We start from the raw sequence: 19,365 nt of genomic DNA, 5'->3' as shown, positions 1-19,365 counted from the left end.
GGAATGGACAGGCAGAGAGAGCAGACAGGGACAGAGACAGGGACAGACCCTGAGAAAGAAGGCGGGATAGGAGTCGAGGGACCTGGAGACAGAAATAGAGAATCTAGACCCCGAGGGAGAGGAGAAAACAAGCAAGAGAAATGGGAAGTAAAGGGCCAGGGCCAGATCGGAGGGGAGGGCACCAGACAAGCACGAGGTCAATCTGGAGTTGAGGGCTCCCCCCGCCCCGCCCCGCTCCCGGGGAGGGCAGTGGTGGCCGTGCGGACAGAAGCAGCTGGAGCACTGCCAGTCGCCAGACCCGACGCGCATATCGGGGGACTTGTGGGGGCCACCAGAGACATGGTGTTCCCAGCGCCAGCTCGGGTTGTTTCCGCAAAAGCCTCCACCTCCTCCGCCAGCGCCGGCACCCTTCCCCTGGCCACGGAGCCGAGGTGACCCCGAGTTGGAGAAGACGCCCAGGCAGGCGCCGAGATCTGGCGCGGCCAAGCGAGAGACAGGAAAGTGTCAAGGAAGCTCAAAGCCCAAGTGCGAAAACAGCGTTTCTCTCCGAAAGCCTCGCGGGCCTGTGGGGAGGCTATGGCGGGGGTGGGGGTGGGGTGGACAAGGGCCGCTGGCGGCTGGAGGCCCTGCGGCCCTTCACTCTGGTGAGCACCCACTCCACCCAGGACTGGGCTCCCACGTAATAGTCCGTCACGTCGCCTCACAGGCTACCACTCCACAGTTGCAGCAGGTGCCTGTAGAGATCGGGCTGCTTTCTCCTTACTACCCATCAGTGCTTGAATGTATTTGGAAATTATTGGTTTCTTGCAATAGCAGAAGGAAAGGGGAGGCATGGAGCTTCCGATAGCTAGACCTATCTATTTCTGTTAAATGGGTATGTACCCTATTTTGAATTGGGTGAATAAAAAACTGGAAGATCCCTGGCATTCCACTTCTTTTTTAGCTGTTTTCGACTTTTCTTCACATTCTCCGTATATGCATGTGTTTGATTGAAAGACAAAGGCGTGCTGCCTTCAGAGTTTGCTTTCTTCCACAGTCCCCAGCCCCTGTTCAGCAGAGGTGTTAATGAACAGCAAATTGTCAAAGGGCAAGGAGCTACAGGGAGGAAAAACAAGAAGCAAAGGGTCTGAGTGAGATGGAATAATCTGTACCTAGATGAAGGGGAGCTGGCAAGATTTCGCCTACAGAGATGCAGCGCTAACCCCAGGAGTCTTGGCTAACCTGGCCCTGTCCTCCACCCACCACCGCATACCACCTCATCGCAGGGGCCGAGTCCTTCCCTTGTGAAGGCAGAATCTCCCCTCTCCATGAAGTCTCTGGAGATGCCCAGTTCCAGTAGCCCACCCTCAGCTTGAGGGCGGGGTGGGAATGGAGTGGAGAGCTCAGAGCAGAGAGTATAAGACAAAGCCTTATCAGTCAAGAGTGATCGATTTTCAATCTTTATGTGAGAAATTTGTCCACTTCACTTCAAAAACCCTGAATTCTCATTCTCCTCATTCTCCCCACCCCTCTCTCTCAATCTCTCCCCCCTTCTCTCTCTCTCTCTTTCTACACACACACACACACACACACACACACACACACACACACACACCCATGCTCGGTCTTTAGGGAGACTCCATATCTCCGGTACATTTTACTTCAGAAAAATTATTTATATACAAAATAAATCTTTTCATCACTTTTAAAAGAATCCAGTTTCCAAGGCTACTCTTCTCTATTGCTTGTCCTTCTGCATGGTCCGCAGGAATGGCCACAGCAGTCTACCCTGGACACAGCTCCAGTGCCTAGTTTGCACACGTTTTACACACGTGCACTCATATTTCATAGCAGGCTGCAGAGAGGCTGACATCTGAGTGAGGATTATTCTGGTCTCTCATCCTGAGAGTCCTGGAGCCAGGTTGCAGAGGCCAGGACTGCTGGGTCACTTTCAACAACACTGCCACACCCCAGGCAACCTGCTGATGGGAGCTGAGTGACCCAGATGGCCAGAACTCAGTCAGTCAGGGGAGACTGACTGGGTTTTGTCCAGCCAGTCCCATGAGGCAAGAGTAAGTCAAGGCTGCACCGTGAAGGAATGAGTTTGCCTCTGAGAGTAGGACTATATTTCTGAACAGACTAAAGGAAAAGCATTTGATGAAACATGGCCTCTTCCTGTACATGATCTTATTCAATCCTCACAATAGTTCTGCTGGAGAATTGTTTTAACTCTTGAGTCTCACATCAGTTTTCATTACACCCAGCTGTAGTTTGTGATGTACACATGGCTGTGTACATCCACAAGGTGGATGGTAACTGGAAGAAAGTGTGCCCTGTGTCAGATAAAATCACACTTTGTATCTGTATTTATAGAGATCATAATCTAGTGGACATCACAAAGAGCCTGAAAGCCAGTGACTACCTGGGTTACAGGATGGCTTTGCTACCTTTCCTGCTCAATAAAAAGGAGAATGCGTGTGTGCGTGATCATTTCTACTCCTTCTCAGAGTTGCTGATAATATCATTGTTTCTGACTCCAGTCAAACCACTTTGGTAATGAAGGGAAAATTACTGTTAAGGTTAAAAGACACCCATTGCTCATTGGCTTTAATCTCATCCTCTTCACTTGAATAAAAAACCAACGACGCCAACACTAACCAAAAAATCACCATCAACAACAACAATAAAAGAACAAAACCCTACAAAATATTGTATTTCCTGTTAGAAACAAAGCAAACGGTTGGTTTTGTTGATTGCAATGTTACTGTCATCCCCATTCTTAAAGCGCTTGCTTGCTATTTAAGCAGTGGAAGAACCAAAAGGTGGGAAGGAAGGGCAAGAAGTGAAAAGGATGCATCTACAACTAGAAGTGCAAGGTGGCTGGGCGACATTCAAGCCGGGTGGGTAAGAACCCTGGGGGCCACTACAGGTCTGACCTTCCCGCAGGGGGAGGCCTTGGGTAAAGCACTGTGGGCCACGGTCTCCCTCTTATGAAATGAAATAGGACACCATGATCTGAGAGTTCTTTCAGCCTCAATGTCCTCTGGACCTGAATTACTTGAATTCCCTTGCAAGTGTTGCAATTCATATAGCAAATATTTATTGAATGCTTGCTACGTGCCAGGCACCACGCACACTTTGGAGATATAAGGATGAACAGAAGTTTCTACCTTGGAACTGCTCAGATCAGTGAGGTAGAGTCCTGCAAACAGGCAACAGGAGAAAGTGCTGAAACAGATAAGTACATGAAGAGAAACCATGCTAGCTCATTGAGGGAAAAGGGTAGATAGGAGGAGGAAGTAAATAAATTCAAAGAACTGTATTATTTTTGTGTAGGTGTCGCGCCCCTCCCCCACCCCCACCCCACCCCCCACCCCCCCCCCCCCCCCGCCACACACATACTCGTTTACTGTTCTTTTTCCGGACACCTCCCCTCCCACACACATACACACACATGACTACCTGACTTGGGGGCAGGAATTGTGCAGACCCTGCACAGTTCATGCACTGACAGGCACAGCCGGAACCTATGCATGCCTCGGCCCGTTTCACACATTCTACGCGAAGCACGCATATAGGTCATGGGTCCCGCAGAGTGCCAGTGTGGCCGGCGCGTTGGCTGGGGATCAGGAGACGTGGGCTCTAGTTTCCATCACCGCCTGCGACCTCAGGCATGTCTAGCCCCCCACGCCGTCTCTCAGTTGCCTCATCTGTGAAACGTTCGGGTTGTGCTAGATCGTTTCTAAGCTCCCTTACAACTCTTCAAAAACAAATGAACACATCCTTAAAAGACACTAGGATTAAGAAGTGGAATAAAGTCAAATATTTGTTCATTGATAGAAAAATGCTGCCTCCGAGCCACGCGGGTCTGTGTCGGGCTCACACAGCGTCGGCCCGACTCCCTGGAGCACTCGGGCCTCCCCGGGGTGCCGCTCCGCCGCGGGGGCCGCGGGCTGCCGGGCGCGGCCCGCTCGCCCCCCGCGCGCCGCGCCCCGCGCCGCAGCCCGCGCCCGCCGCGTGATGGATGGCCGCGGAGCCGGCGGCCTGTCAGGCCTTATTGATGAGGTGTGCGCCGACGGCCGCGGAGTAACCCGGGGCGGCGGGAGGCGAGCGCGGGGCGGCCGGCGGGCGCAGACTCGCCGGCGCTCGGGGTCAGCCCCCGGCCGGCCGCCCCCGCCCCTCCGGCGCGCCCGCGCCCGGCTCCGCGGAGGGGGCGGCGGGCGCGGCAGCGCGTCCCGGGCCTGGCGCCCGCGCGCGAGCCCCGCTTCCTCCGCGCGGCCGCCTCGCCTCCCTCCGGGCGGCGGCCGGAGCCTCGTCCGCGCGCCCGCGCCCCCCCGCGGAGCCCCCTCTCGCGTTCGGCCCGCGCCCGCACCTCCGCTCTTACCCGGGGCCCAGGGCCGTGCAGGCGTCCGAGGCCGCGGCGACCGCCCGCGCTCCCGCAGGGCAGCAGCGCCTTCCCCGGGGGACGCGGCCGCGCCCTTGAGGCGGGACTCCGCCGCCAGAAGTCCCGAAGGCAGCGCAGAGCAGGCGGAGACCAGTCGGTTTCACGGGAATCGCTCCCGCCATGCGCGAGGGAAGCAGCCCGCCGGTGAAGTCTCACTCCGTCTGAGTACAATAGAGGTTTTATATAGTGATAAATAAGAAGATGGGTGGATAAATAAAAGTAAACACACCAATGTATGACGATGATAGCTTCCCCCACTTTTACACGTTCCTAATTTTCTAATGGACCAAGTGTTCTTTTACAACAGCGAAAACACTTGCTCTGCCTGAAAAGATAGGATCGAAGTTAGTTCAACTCTATCTCTCCGCTTAATCTTTTCCCAGTTCTACCCTCCTCCATCTTCTTTTTGCCTCGTTTTCCTTGCCACTGCCCTTTCAGAATGAGAAAAAAGATTGCCGGGCTATTCCCTAAGCGCCGACCAGATTGCGGAACGGGGGCAGGTTGCCTTAGCTCCACTGCCTTTCTAGCGAAAGACCCCTCGGCCGCCTCTGTTGGTGACATGCATGCGAGGATCACGAACGTACTACCTGCGAAGCACTTTCTGTTCGTGAGAATTAAAGGAGTAAGTCAACACTGGAGACAACCTAGTACGGACCTCTGAGAGTCTAAAGTTTGGGTCCCCCCACCCCCCACTGTGAGTCAAGAGCTAGCCCTATACTCTCCATTCGATGTGACCTAACAACTGGAAAACAAGCAGTCTTTTCCCTGGGGCACGGTAGAGAGTGAAGGGAGGGATCCCTGGTTGGTGTGGTCCGAGACGCTCATTGTAGTATGCAGCGTGGGCCAGGAGGGTCAGGGTCTAGGCGGCAGGTGAGGGAGATGGAAGCTCATTGATCAGACAGGAGTCTTGGACTCTAACCTTGACACTGCCATCACAGACATATCATTTAACTTTTCTGAACTTGCATTTCCTGTATGTAAGATGAAGAGACTGGACCCCTTCCTACATCAACATTTTGTGACCTTAAGGCACCCCAAATAGATATCGCCAAACCGTTCTGTACCAAGGGGTTTGTTCCCGGTCCCTCACAATGGAAGCCCAAGAACACCAGGTCTCTAAGTCTGAACCCAGTCTTAGCCACAGTGTGTTCAGTGAGGAATCCAAAATGTGAGGCCTGTCTGAATGTATATGATAAAAGGCTTACATTGCAGATGAAAATTTCAATCCATTTCCTAGGCAAACATTCATTAACAGATAACCCTGGGCACTTACCATACACCAGGCATGGTGCCAAGTGTGTTTCATGGATCGATGATCTCATTTATCTATATGATTACTCTATGTCACCCATTTTACAGATGAAGAAATGAAGTCACAAAGCTATCAAGTAACTTGCCCAGCTTAAAAGGTGGCAGGTCCAAGTTCGACAGGCAAGTAGTTTGATTCCAGAACCCAAATACTACCACTATGAGCAAGGCATTGGCACTGCGCGGGATAGAAAAGGAAAAAAGCAAGGGCTTTCTTCTTACATTATCCTCCTTTAAAAAAAATTCTTTTTGTTTTTTAAACTTTCATTCCCAGAATCAATCCCTTCTCCCCACCCCCACTTTCACAGCCTTTAACACATCGTAGTTCAGTATAAACTCCATATATCTGACTGTATACATACTCCTCTTGCCCAAGTTTCAATTTTCTTGAGGGCATAAATCTTTCATTTGATATTTTTGTATATTCAATAGTTTCTAACATGTAGTAGAGGATTTTAAGAGTTTTTTGAATCGAATTCAGAAAATTTGAGTTTCCAACTAGTCCGTACACAGTATAAATCTCTGTCCTTTGTGATTGAAGATTTAGTATCAGGGATGTGGCTGCAACTCACATGCCATGATCCCTTTCACTGTGTACAAATGTAGAGAAGCTCACTTGTGGAAGATGCTACGTGGTGCCTCACCAGCACCCTAGCCTGAGTGCCCCTGTTGGTGGGGTGACCATGGCTCCGGGTACCTTGGCTGACTTGTCAGTCACAGGACAGCCTCCCTCAGGCACTGACACTGATGTGGAGCACTGGAGTTGCAAGGGACCTCAGGGAATCTGGTTCAATGAATTCACTCATTTAATAGTTGAGGTGGTTAGGACCCTGGAAGGGCTACAGAGTTATCCAGGGTCACACAGCTATTTAATGGCAAGGCTAGGAGTAGGTGCCCAGGACACTGGTCATACCCTGTCTTCTATTTCAATATGCTACTGTAGGAACTGATATCTTCCATCTGTTAATCTGAATCCCAAAGGCAAGCTTCCCTCAGCCCGATGCAATTACCAGAGGGAGAGGGTTAGCAACAGGCAGCTCTGGGGTGGTCTGGGAACCTGGTTGTAGCTGCTGCCCCCACCCTCTGCAGGAAGGTGGAAACAGTAACCCTGGCCCTGGAATTGGGGTGGGAGTGGGGGGATAAGAATGTAGTAAAGAGTTTCAAGGAATCATAGAGATTCGAAACTATAGTCACTTCTTGCCCCTCTCTTAGACTGAGGATTTAACCATCCAAAAAGGACACTCAGGACATATTACATTCTAGACTGAATATCTATCTTCCAACTATCCTGTGGGCTCATGAATCTTTCAGCCTTCAAAACAAAAAAAATAAGGCAGCAAAGTGGAGGAGAGGGATTCATAAGGGGCAGGGTCCTGAACTTGGTCCTTGCTCTGATTCATTGTTTCATAGGGTGATCCCCTGTTCCAGGGTATGCTTGCTGTCTTCTGTAGTTATTATTAGTACACATATTCATTCATATTTTCACATAAATTAAATGATCATTCTTTGTCACTCAAACTCCCTGAGGCTTCCTTTCCTCATCTACAAAGTAAAGGGTTTTGAGTAAAAATCTTTCAAGTCCTCCTTTCACTGGGAAATGCTTCAATTTTATGAATGTAGGGCTCCAGGAGGAATTTCTTTTGTCTGGGCAGTTGAGAACAAAGTCATTTATGGATTTGTGACTGCTTTATTATTGACATTGAACTTTTGGCCTCAGGTTCACTAGCAAACTAGGATTGGTTATAAGTAATAATAAAATAAACCAGCTCTTCTGAATAACATGAGAATTATGTTCTGAACAACATTAGAACTCACCTTCCAAATAAGCAAGTCATCTGTTAATTTTATTCATTTTTAGCATATGTTACAAATATTACAACCTCTACTGGCACCCTACCAGTTCTGCTTCCAGCTCTCCACCAGTTTGTATTTAATATCTAGCTAAATGGAGGAAAGGGGATTTTTGGATTTGATTCTTAATTGGGGCCATCAACTCACTGTCCATTTTTTTTTTTTCCTTTTTCCTGCCTGTGACATTTCCCAACCCTATTTTCATGATACAGAAATGTTGTTGGGGACAAGGCTGTAGCAAGGCCACCTCCTCAGTGTGCTCCTTGTTATGGCTTCCCCAGCGGTCAAGAAGTCTCCTCCTTCCTCCTATTCCCACTGCACACATTCCTTTTATACTGACTCTGCCAGGTTCAAGTGTGTGTGTGTGTGTGTGTGTGTGTGTGTGTGTGTGTGTGTGCTCAATATATACTCAAAAGACTGAATTAATGATTGAATAAATCTGGAGACTAAATATGGAGTTCTGTATAAGATATGTGCCTATTTGTGAAATGCAAATAATTTTCCTAAATTTCTTTCTTTTTTTCATATCTCAGAAGACCTGGGGCACAACTGCATTATAAGTGTATGGCTTTGTAAACCACTTTATTTTCACTGTTTTGATCCTACATGTGTGTGGGCTCTTAAATTGCTATTTGCTTCACTTTATAACTTGTACCTTGAAGAGGTTAGATGATAAATGAAAGATGAATAATTCCTTATTGCTACTTATCTGCCAAATCTATAAACTAGTGTCAGCATTTACTCAGTTGGGTTTAAAGCTGTGCCTGGTATACTTATTAACTTGCTTAAAATAAGCCATAAAAATGGGCTTGGTAGGCAGTTGTTTTAACTAATTTTTTAAAATGACATCGGTCATTTGCCACTAACTCATGGGGTGACCTTTGGCAAATCACTTAACCTCCCTGAGTCTCACCTGCAAAATGTGAAAGTGGGGGCGGGGCTAGATCAGCTTTAACAGGCTCACAGCTCTGTCGTTCCTGGAGCCCATGATTCTCAGAGGAGTAAATTAAGGGATCCTGATAATACCTATTAGAGCAATGACAAATCAGTTGGTATAGACTATTTCATGAGTCCTTGACATATCCCTGAAGGGTGGGAGAAGCAGATCAGAGCATGTCAAATTTATTCTGTTACTTATTAGTGGTGTGACCTTTGGCAATATATCTCTGAGTCTCAGTTTCCTCATCTATAAATACTTATACTGATTACCCCAGAGAGCAATCAACTATGAGAATCAAATGGGACATATGTGCGAAAGCACTTTGAGAAATATTATTCATTGTCCCCAATTTACAGATAAAGGCATCCATCGAAATATTCTTTGGTTAATCAGGCTTATTTGACTTCTCTCATTCTATCTTGATTACATGTGGAAATTATTTAAAAACTACATAAGGATCAAACCCTTAAGATGCTTCTCTAGGGTGTATGTGTGTTCAAGAGAAACCTATGCCTGATGAGACATTTCTCGGCATGCCGAATGGCACAGTGAGAAGAAAATTAGTCAATATCTTACTGGCCCACAGACCTAGGAACTCCCAAATCATAGAAAATAAAGCAGTTTTGAAGGCTTTGGTAATATGCACCCTTCCCAACTCCAGTTCTCCTCACTCCTCACACTCTCTTCTTTGGGATGCAGCCTGGCCACATTGTCAAGGGGCCCTGCGGTCTGCTCAAGGCTTTGGGTTAGATCCCCTTCAGAGACATGAGCAGAGAAACCAGGTGTTGCTGAGGATTTTCATTGTAGAGAATTCGGTTAGCAAAGATATCTGGAACATGTCCCTGCGTGAGCCATCGTTCAGGACAGCACCTACCCCCACGTACAGTGCAGGGGGCGGGCAGATGTGGCACAAAGATCAATATGGTGCCTGACTGGACCCTGCTTGGCTCAAATATGGAGAAGGGCAGAGATGGACTGACTAAAGTCTATAAAATACTGAAATTCTTCTTCAGCTCTGCCAAAATTCTATTCATATTCCTTTACCAACAACCAACCGACAAAAAAAACACATAAACAAAGGCTAACCTTAAGTTTAAAAACAAGTGTAGTGCTTATACTTTTTATAGAGAAAGTGGACGGTGGTGGTATTTTAAGTCCACAATACCTACTGTACTCAGACTAAAATTTTTTATTTGCTCATTGTTTATTTGCTCATTAACAATAATGAAACTGGTCTTTGGCTCAATGCTACTTTTATTTTATCTTTTGGCTGAATGTGTTATAGTAAACTAAAAATCTCAGTACAAGCTCTTTTGAAGGTTTCCTAAACTTGTGGCTGGGATTTTGTTTCTATTTCTTTGTTACCACTCCCCCAAGCCTCCACTGACCCACCCCACACTCTGCTTATAAAGTTGGAGGAAGGCAGTCTTCATCTTTATAAACTGCTACTTATTTCTCTAAAATTAAAACTATTTCATTTTCAAAAATGGCACCTGACATTCATCAACACTTGTAATTCACTTGGTCTCCATTTATTGAGTTCTTCGTAGTTAACATTTTTGCTTTCACAAAGGTCTTCCCTTCTGAACACACTCTCCAGCTTTCTGGCCACCACTAAAGTTCTGTCTTCCCTCCCCTGCCCAAGTTTCCTCTTTTCCTGGGATCCAATAATTAGTTTTTAGTTGCAGCTGGACCAGCACCTGGGCCTTGCATTCCACCACTTTCTTCTGCCAGCAAAGGGAGTTTTGAGAAGGAGAAAAAGTTACAAGAACTTAAACTATTGTTTTCAATTTCAGAAACTTTCAAGGTTGCAAGTGAAATTCTGAGACAATCTGGATGGCTGTGAAAACATTTTCTAAAGGAGGAGGGGGAAGCTCTTTGTAGAAAACTCACTCCTACCAATTATAAATGCCTCTAGCAGGAAATCAAGAGCCCAGGACTATTTTTGTAGTTTGAGTCAGTTGAATTTTGAGAATTCTAAAGCTGAATTCTTTAAAATGGGTAAGTGTTTGTCATAAGCATAATAGTTGTAAAATCTTAGGAAGAGAGGCATGTCTTGGATCTAACCCTCCCCACCCTTCTCAAAATATTTATTTTTTTTCTAGTTTCAAATAAACAGGAACTCATTGTGGATTGTTTGGAAAACACAGGAATGTATAACAAGGAAAAAAAAATCCATCCTTAACTGCACAGCCCAGAAAAACTCACCGAGAACATCAGTGTTCTCTCTCCTAGCTCTCTCTCCTTCCACCAGTTTCACACTATATAGAATGTTTTGCAATCTACTTTTCATTTTTAAAAACTATATTATGACACATTTTCATGTCATTAAATATTTTAAGGAAACGGTTTGATGGCAACATTATGGATTTTGCAGAGTCAATGTAAATTTGTATTGATCAGAGTTTATGTTATTTTCTATTTTTCATTGCAATAAATAAGTGTTTGATGTGTCCTTGGCAAACGCACATAAATTTTGGTAAATATAGCATCGGTAAACTGCATATTATTGCCTTGGGGTCAAGTTCTATTACTGGAAAAAGTGAGTCAAAGAATATGAACACATACAGTGTTTTGGACACATATCACCAAATTGCCTTCCAGAAAGGTTGCATCCAAAATTTCCACTACCACCAGCAGCACTCAGTTTTGGTTAAGATAATGTAAAAATGTAAATTTATAAATTTTCAGGTAAATTTCCACCTCTTATTAGACAAATTTTATTTCTGAAGCGTTTTGAAGTCACGGGTTAAGAAACAAAACAAAGCCAAATAAAACCGAGAGGGACATTGATGCCCAGCCAAAGGAATTATACTGTAGAGATTACTTCAGAGACTGGGGAGATGTCCTGCTTGCCCTCTAAGGCTTGTGAGGAGTTCAAAGTATAGGCAATTGAAGCACAGAAATGTGAAATAGTTTGCCCAAGACGTAGCCATTTAGTAGTGGAGATGAGATTCAAATCACATTATACTAACAGCAGAGTCTAAACTCTTACACCGACCCAGGGACAACGTGCACTTAGTATCTCAACAAATCTAAAGTGTCCAGAGTGTTCTTTGTGATGAGTTTATCGTTTAGAAGTCGCCTTTTGTAGCCTTTCTGTTTTTAAGTGGCAAACGAGAATAATCTCAGGTTATTCCTGAGGAGAAAGTCTGTCTTTGAAATAGTGACATCCTCAATTATCAAGAAGCACATTCATACAAATTATGTCTAGAATATGCCAGAAATAGAAGTGAAATCACTTGCTGGAGTTCATCTAGCTTGTACATGGGACTAAAATCAGGCTCTGGCAATTCTTTGGCTTCTGTCTATAGTGTTTTCTCTGGCAGCAAATATCCCCCATAGCCAGAGGAGGAGGCCAGCTTGATTAAGGCCCACAGAGCCTTAAAGTTTCATGAGGGTTAGTAACCGGCACCTGGAGATCCCCATCACCAACGAAAGGCTAAGGGAGAGGTGGTATAGCCAGGTTAGTGGGACACCCTGGGGGTGACAGCAGTGTGAGGAGCTTAGCACCCCAAGCTTAGGAGTGGGTAGGCAGAGACGGTCTTCTCCCAGGGAAAGACTTTCCAGTCTGCCAGCCATTTTTTCAAGCGGGAAGCCCATGGCCAGGTAGAGAGTATAGGCTGGGCCCTCTTACTGCTGGCCTTCTAGGGAGGGGATTCCTGCATTGAATGGAAGGCTGGAGCAGATAACCTCTGCGGCCCTTCCAACTCCCAAAGTCTCTGATTTGTATGTCTTGGGGGAAAGGAGTGAGCAGTCATGGTACTGGAATAGTTGATTTAGGGTCCCGCCCCAGCCGCTAGCCTAGTCCTCATCTTGGGCAAATAATTTAACCTGTCAGTACAAGGCACAATGCCTGGTGCAGAGTAAAGCTTTGTAAATGTTTGCTGAATGAATGAATGAATGAATGAGTGGATGGATTTAAGTCTCCCAAGTCCCAAGGAATACTGGTAAAATTTGAAATCTTATAGAGCCTTTTGGTTGGAGTGGAGTTTGAATACGACAATGTAAAGGTTATTGAACTTCTTAAAAGAAAATATAGTTCCCCAAACCTAAAGGGATTGTAATTCATCCTTACATCGACAATGGGTAGAGTTAGAATTGATCAGAATCAGTAACTATTCTACTTAGTGGTGAGTTTTGAGTCCACACTAAATGTTTCATTAATCCCCCACCCCTGCCACCAATGGGGCAAACCAGCGCCACCGGAGCCGGGTGGGGCAGGCCAGCCCCCGTCCCTCCCTCCTCCCTCTCCCCGGATAAATGCCGAGGTCTAATGGATTGTTCATGCTGCTGTCCAGATTAGATAGCGAGCCCCTCCGTTATCGCGGCTGGAGCAAACCCCAGCGGCCACCACGCTGAGAGCTTTCTAAGGGAGCCCTGGAGAAGCCTGGGGAGTCCAGAGGGCAGGAGAACAGAGAGCCGCTGACAAATCCTGCCTCCCCCCAGGCCGTTTCCGCCTAACCTCTCTTCGCAGAACTTTCCCTGAACCCTAAGTCTTTCTTTCACCCCCATAGCATTTTAGGAAGCAAGTATCCAGAGTAGTTCTCAACAGAACTCATCGATTCTGTTTGTCAACCTTCCGAAAGCTAGGAACACTTTGGGACCCCCCTCTGCCTTCAGTACCAGATGGATGCTTGTGCACAAACGGGGGATACTACGTCTGACCAGTAGGGTAGTACGTTCCTAATTTTTGCTCTCGGATCATTGCAGAAGCATAGCTTTCTGACCACCCTCTGAATTCCCCATGGTCAAGTTTTTGCCTGTTAATGATCTTGTTTCTCAAAGGAAAGTTTCTTTAACATTTTCTTCATGTTTTTTTTAAAGAAAGAAATAGTAATAATTTTTCTTATGAGTTATATATATATATTTTCTTATGAGTTACATTTTGTCTCTAGTCATTTTCTGAAAGCAAAAAGGATCTATTTATCAGCGCTATAATAGGAAATAAAATGCTCAAGTATGCTTTAACAAATGCTACATAAAACAAATAAATGCCCCAAATCATTATTTATCTACAAGGAGAAACTAATTGTTCTATTATTATTATGATAGAACTACTGTGATATAACAGAAAGCAAATAAAAGCTTAGCTGGTGAACAAGGAAAAGTTATCTATTTATACCATATCAATTTCCGGTTAAATCTTTGGAGTTAGTGGAAAGCCATAATAAATAGTGTGGCAGAACAAATGATCTGGCTCAATATGAAATGTTTCCACAATATTAAAAAAAAAATACATCATGCTTTTGAGTGAAATCAATCTTGTTAGACATTTGCCTAGCCGTTGGAAAACGATTTTGCAGTGCGCTGCTTACTTAGAAGTAGAAATTTAAGAAATTCCTTGAGGGTAAACCAAACAGCTATTGTAGTTGAAGATTCAGAAATTAAAATAGTTGGCTAACAGGAAGGCCTTCGATTCACCCAACAAGACATCTTTTATAGAGTAACTTCTGTGTGCAAGCAGTACACCCAAATCAATACAAACGAATTTATTATGAACGATAAGGGTTTGGGGTTTGAATGAGAAAAGACCAAGGCAGACGTAGAGGGAGTTTTAAAGGTGGAGCGTTTGTCTAGGAGCATCCCGCAATTGCTAACACTAGCTGGGTCTGCGGCCGGCCGACAGCTGGGGTAACACAGAGAGGCTCGCAGGTAGAAATAAGAACAAATTATGTATATAAAGAACAAAGTAATGGGGAGGGGTTTTGAATAAGCAAGAAAAGGAAACTCTGGGACGAAACTGGAGCGTGGAGGACGAGAAACAGGGAGGAGAGGGAGAAAGAAAGAAAATAAGGAAGTTAATACTAATCGAATAAAGAAAATCCGTAAGAAAGGCGGGTAGAGTGGACGAGGGAGAAACAACACATCTCAGTATCTAAAGAAAAACCAGCAGCCACGCATCCCTCGCGGGACGCCGACGCGCACCAACGCCGCACGCGGCGCCTGGACGACAGCTCTGGGGCGCGCATCTGCGCGGGTTGCGGGTTTAGCGACAAGTGGTATTGGAAGAGGCTGCCAGGAGTTTTTCCAAGACCAGGAGGAGGCGTGCTGGGAAATTGTCACCTTTGGGGAGCGGGCTGAGAAGTTTAATAGACAGCGCCCTTCCCCAGAACCTCTGCTTGCCCAGGCCTGGGAATCCGGTTGCTCCTCCACGAGCCCCAGCTCCAGAAGCTGCGTGGAAGCTCTACGTCCCGCCCGGCGCCAGCCGGGGCCCGTGCCTGAAATACTAAGGTTCTTCGAACCCGTCTGAGGGAGATTCCTGAACCCGGTGTCCACGGCCGCTAAGCCTGCGAGCCCGGGGTGCCATCCGTACTCCTCAATAATCCTCTAAACCCGGCCCAAGGAAGGATTGATCCAGTGCCTTTCGGACTGGAGTCTGGGGTTCGTTGGGACCCTCGACACTTGGGGGGCGGGGGTAGGCGTCTCTGCGCAACGGAATATTGAAATGCAGAGCAGCCCAGCTGGGAGGTGGGGTGCGTGTAAGGATAACCGTTTTTGAGGAAACTCCTGTAATTCCTGGCCTGTTTAGGGACCTCACGTGGGCGGGCGCTCCTGGAGAGATGCCAGGGCACCGCGACTTAGCTGGGCGCCTCGTTGCCCACGCCGCGGGGGCAGCGGCATTGGGGAGAACAGGTCCAGGGGCGCGCTGGCGCCCTAGGCGCGGAGAGGGGCGCGCCGAGCCCTCGTCTGTCTTCTCGGCGCCGTGGTGCTCCCAGCGTCCCGCGGACTCAGCTCCCCAAAGGGCTCCCTCGTGCAGAGGGCGACCCGGGCCGCCGGCTCAGCAGCGCCAGGCGCGGGTCCGAGGTCACATGGTTGACCGTGGCCCGGACCCCACAGCCTGCAGCCTGGGCTTCCTCGCCCATCAGCCCTAGGCTCAGGATGCTGGGTCGCGCCGGGTTCCTGAAACCGCCCTTGGAGACCGCGGGCGCGAAAGCCGTCCGAGGCGACCTGACCCACGTGGCGCCATAACGGTTAAAACGCGTTCAGACCAACCCCGCTTCGGCCTCGCCAGGGACAGACGCGATGAGAGGGGGAGCCCCGCGGCTTCGTGGGCTGAGCGCGGGAAAGCGGCAACTAACTGGCGGGGTCTGGTTGCTTATTTGCAAAGATCCGCTAGCTCGGCGCGCGCGGTCGCGCGCGTGGGCCGGATCCTCCGAGCCCCCAGTTGCCGAAGGAGCCCGCTCCACCACCGCCACCACCTCGTCCCCTCCCGGGCCACCAGGCTTCACACTGACCGCTCCGCTGGAGGGACTAGAGATCGCGGACGTTAACCCTACTGCCCGCTTCTGACTGCGCTTTCTCGTGGGGAGAGGTTCTCCAGGCAACCGGTTCGAGCTCCGGGGCGGAAAACCCCGACCCTGCAACTTCGGGCGCAGTCGCTTCTCGCAACCTTTCTTCTCTTCGTGCGAGGAGCAGGAGAAACAATACCCCGATGTCAAATGAACTTGTAAATTACTAAGCAACGTACAAAAGGGATGAAAATGGATTAATAATTAATGCTGTCATCCTCGTCCTAATTTTTCTTACTTGAGGACACTTCTCCGCCCCTTCGAGGGGCCCCTGAAGCTTTATTGAGTGTTCCGATCATTTGCGAGTCTCCCTTCCCCGACTCTGTCCCTTAAAAAATATATTACTTTTCACTTCCTTCTCCGAACTCTCCAAGAGTTGCAACTATGCGCCCACCTAGGCCTCCAGGGACACCTTTAAGGTCGCCTTTACTTCCGCTGGGCCCGCCGCGGGGAGCCACGCAGCCCGCCTGTCCCGCTTCCTCTCGCGGGCTGCGCGCCCCGCACTGTGGCGCTGGGCTCCGGCCCCGAATTTGGAACTCAGTGGGCCTCGGTCCTTTTCATTTCGCAGACAGCCTTAAGACCACTCTCTTCCCTTCCCGCCCCTGTCCTTTCCGACCCGCCGCCGGAGCCTGACGCCGCCGGGTTTATTGACCTTAGAACGGCTGCGGGGTTTTATCAGAGCCGGCGGGGGCGTCGGGCGGCGCGCCGCCCCCTCCCTCCTGTGGCGCGCGGCGGGAGACCCTTTTAAGCTTTTCTGGAAACCTCTCCTTCTTGCCCCATCCCCAACTCATCTCTGAGAACTTTCAGAAAAATCGCCTGAATTAGCGTGATCACGGAAAGAACCGAGGCAGGGCCTTCAGGGACTCGGATATTTTCCCGTGTCGTCCGTTTATCTACACAATGCAGGTGAAAGTGTCCCTCCCACCCCGCCCCCCAATTATTCGGGTAATAGATCTCGAATCTCCGCTTCGTGCTGGTGTTTAGACAGTTGGGGATCGATCGCTCGAATTTCTTAAGTCTGCACCGCCCCAGCCCTAAACCCCCCTCCTTTCTACTGTTCCCAGCTCTAAAACATCCCTGGACTCATACACAAAAACTATAATTTTCTGTCCTATAAATCACTTAGCAAATATAACAAGGCGTTAGAAAGTCATCTGAAATGGATATTTTATTGATCTGAGGAACAAAACTGGGATAAGGAGCAACTTATTAACATGTCCTCAATGCCAACCACACAAAACGGTCTTTAAAATATCCCCACCCCAATTGAACGCGAGAACACAAAATCTCCTTCAGCAATACCTGTTTTTAGAAGAAAGAGGAAATGTTTACGTGGCTAAAGATGAACTCTAATGAATTCCGTAAAAAAAAAAAAAGTTAATAAAGTGATACTTTCAGATATCCTTTTACTTTAGGCAAATTTATTCAAATAAGACTAGCAGAAACAAAACACTACTACTACTAAAGAAATCCAAACCATTTTGTGATGATAAATCATGGCTTTCTAGCAGCCTTCCATAGTGACGTTTTCCCACAAATCAGAGACACTTCCCTGGTTTCGCCCAGCGCAAAACCTTTCAATTTCCCTTTATTTTGGAAAACACACAGAGGAGTGAGAATATCAGCACTGGGGTAAAATGAGGAGGGGGAAGGAAACCAGAGTTGGGCAGGGGAAAGATAAGTAAAGCGGATGAGTGTAAGTTTTGAGACAGCTTTTGAATTCACCCGGCTGGAAGCCGGCAGGGCGGCACAGGAGGAAAATGTACCAGAGAGAACAATTTTCCATTCTCTGCTTTGCAGAGCTAATATTTATAGTAAGTGCACAGACACCAAGAGACTATGCAGTGAATCCTACCCAATTCCAGGAGAGGCCTTGCTTAGTCCTCCTAAGGCTACAGAGTTAAAAGATGCCATTGTCTGTTTTCAACATTTGGGGAAGCGGGGGAAGCTCAGACAACCTGGTAGCTTTCAAACTCTCCAAGAGGTTTAGTTAGGCAACGCTTTACTCTGAAATTGGGGTCTCCTCATTCTCTACCCCAAAGCTTCCCTTCTGTCTTTACCTTTGCTTCTCCTTTACTTTTGGACTCAGCTCTTTTCTCAGCTACAAATAAGATACAGAGGTAATTTGCTCAAACTCTGGATTTATAGGTAGCAGAGGTACTTTGGACTTGTTTGCAAAAGCATCTGCAACCAAGCTCTTCAAAGCACACAGTGGTCTGGGGATGAAAATCACAGGCATATTGACTTGGCAGGACCCACCTCCAACCCCTCTTCTCACTGTAGTTCTCTCTGCAGAATAAATGGAAAAATTAAACCCGATACCAAGCCTGGCTGACCCTTGGCCTGTGACTAGGCAAAGAAAAGTATCAGATCCCGAAAGCCTTGAGGCCTATTCACCAACTCACCAAGGAAGCCAGCGAGAACTGCCAGTGAGACTTCCTGCCCTGAAAGCACACCAGGCAGGTCTGACATAGGTCAGGAAGGGTTCTTCTAAGCTTTCCAAGTGGCTCTCAAGACAGAGCATCAGCAGCAGGGACTCTAGGAGAAAGCCATGCTATCTGGGGGTGTTGGAGCGAGGGAGAAAGAAAGGAGGGTGCAGGGCACTTGGTCAAAACCCTTTGATTTGGGTGGTGCGTATTTATTATTATTATTATTATTATTTTCTTGAGAGACTGACCGTCCCCATTGATTTCTGATTGTTGGAGTGGGAAGCAGAACCGGGAAATAGAGAAACTAAAATGCCAGCAATTGTAAAAAAGAGAAACAGAGAAAACGAACCAGCGGAGAAACTGGGAAAGGAAGCCTCGCCTCCGTGACTTGGCCTGCAAAGAATCTCATCCTTTCTTTCTGTCCCCAAAGGTCTGAGAGACCCTTGCACGTCCTCAATCACACACTGGCTAGTCTTTTCCCTCTCTGCCACCTCACCTCTCCCTCGGTCTGGTATCCAACGCAGGCCCCACCGACCTTCTGTTCCTCCAGCCCTGCTTTTGCCGGCCTGCCCTTCCGCCCCCCAGCTCCTCTGGTGCACCTCCCTCTCTGCCCTGACAGAGGGGTCGCCAGGAGGGCCTGGAGGGGACTCACCCACAGTGGGAGCAGCGTTGCTGCCGTTCCTCTTGGCACCAGGCAGCCTGGTTGCGAGGCCGACTCTCAGGGAAAGTCTCAGACCCTCAGTCCTGGGAATTCAGGCTGTTCTCAGCGGGGTGGGAGGGAGGCGGTGTGATCTGCGTCTCCCAGCTCCCTCAGAGCGCCCAGCTTTCCTCAGAATTAGATAACAGGAAAAATAGATAAGAGAAGTGGTTCATTAATTCAGACTTTTTTTTTTTTTTGGTATGTGAATGTACAAGTGGAAGGAAACCCTGCTAGGGAATGAAGCCCTGGCTAGATATATTTTTTAATAAGTCAGTGTTTACAAGGTTCTGGGGATGCTTCTGTATGGTCACTCAGAAGGGCCCAAGATTGACAGGAAACAAATCTACAGAATCAGCATATGTGGGGAGAAATGCTGACTTCACAGAGTGTAGCTTCTCCACCCTAAGTCTCTCTCAGACACC

General features: G+C 47.9%; 1 protein-coding gene across 2 annotated transcripts in view; it reads right to left on the bottom strand.

The window, feature by feature from the left end:
• Positions 1-18,989, bottom strand: part of GATA4 (GATA binding protein 4) — a 73,497-nt gene extending 54,508 nt beyond the window's left edge. Inside the window, exon 1 of one of the 2 annotated variants that reach the window (XM_016160915.2) lies at positions 18,896-18,989. The gene's annotated coding sequence lies outside the window, so the exon portion shown is untranslated. Of the gene's footprint in view, positions 1-4,363; positions 4,385-18,895 lie in introns of those variants that run through there. The other variant, XM_016160916.2, reaches the window with a different exon arrangement.
• Positions 18,990-19,365: the final 376 nt, after the last annotated feature.

Source organism: Rousettus aegyptiacus, unplaced genomic scaffold (genome assembly GCF_014176215.1).
Source record: "Rousettus aegyptiacus isolate mRouAeg1 unplaced genomic scaffold, mRouAeg1.p scaffold_m13_p_16, whole genome shotgun sequence".
Taxonomy (NCBI): domain Eukaryota; kingdom Metazoa; phylum Chordata; class Mammalia; order Chiroptera; family Pteropodidae; genus Rousettus; species Rousettus aegyptiacus.
Note: the sequence above shows the minus strand (reverse complement) of the source record. Positions and strands in the feature narration are given on the sequence as shown.